Source organism: Myotis davidii, unplaced genomic scaffold (assembly GCF_000327345.1).
Source record: "Myotis davidii unplaced genomic scaffold, ASM32734v1 scaffold546, whole genome shotgun sequence".
NCBI classification, from domain to species: Eukaryota; Metazoa; Chordata; class Mammalia; order Chiroptera; family Vespertilionidae; genus Myotis; species Myotis davidii.
The window spans coordinates 479,481-480,470 of NW_006297836.1; the positions used below are offsets into that span (position 1 = coordinate 479,481).

The 990-nt window shown below is 43.0% G+C and overlaps 1 protein-coding gene across 3 annotated transcripts in view; it reads left to right on the forward strand.

Moving 5' to 3' along the window:
• Positions 1–990, forward strand: part of BRCC3 (BRCA1/BRCA2-containing complex subunit 3) — a 68,943-nt gene that overhangs the window by 64,801 nt on the left and 3,152 nt on the right. The window lies entirely within an intron of this gene.

Genomic DNA, 990 nt, shown 5'->3' on the forward strand with positions numbered 1-990 from the left:
CGGTTTGGCTCAGTGGATGGAGCGTCGGCCTGCGGACTGAGAGGTCCCGGGTTCAATTCCAGTCAGGAGCATGTACCTGGTTGCGGGCACATCCCCACTGGGGGGCGTGCAGGAGGCAGCTGATCGATCTCTCTCATCGATATTTCTGGCTCTCTATCCCTCTCCCTTCTTCTCTGTAAAAAATCAATAAAATATATTTAATTTAAAAAAAGGCTGTAGCAGGTGTATTGGCAAGGACAACCTGTAATAACATGTCTGAGGGATATATTTTAAATGCTTATTTTCTCCTTGTTTAACTTGGAAATATTTATTTTCATTTTCAGATACACTCACTCCCTAGAACAAATTGAAGGAAGAATAGTATTTAATGTTTCAGTTTTGTAGTTATGATGTTGCACAAGTAAACAAGGATTATGTCTTCCTTCTTGATCTCTGAAATATGTATTCTTTTTTTTTTCTTAGTGCAGGATTTAATTGAAATATGTATTCTGAGATACCTATCAAAGTGGAATCTACATTGGTGTCTTTCTAACCCAATAGATGAGTTTTAGCATATTTGAAGTAAAATTGTATCAAGCAGATTCTATTTACCTAGGAATTTCCATCTATCTACACTAATAAAAGAGAAAAATGGTAATTGGCGTACGACGCTACCCTTTTCATTGGCTAATCAGGGCTATATGCAAATTAACTGCTAACTAAGATTGTCAGTTAACTGCCAACAAGATGGCGGTTAATTTGCACATGTAGGCACAATGCAGGGAGGCGAAAGGGAAAACAGGAAGAAGCCCCTGCCGCTGACATTGATTGGAAACCCAGGGGGGAGCTAAGAGCTGGGGGGCAGCCATGATCGGAGAATCAGGGGCCTTTGCCGCCCTGGCCAGTAATAGCAGGAAGTAGGGGTGGAGCCAGTGATGGGAGCTGGGCATGGTCAAAGCTGGCAGTCCCAGGAGCTAGGGGTCCCTTGCCTGGCCCTAAAGCAAAGCCCAA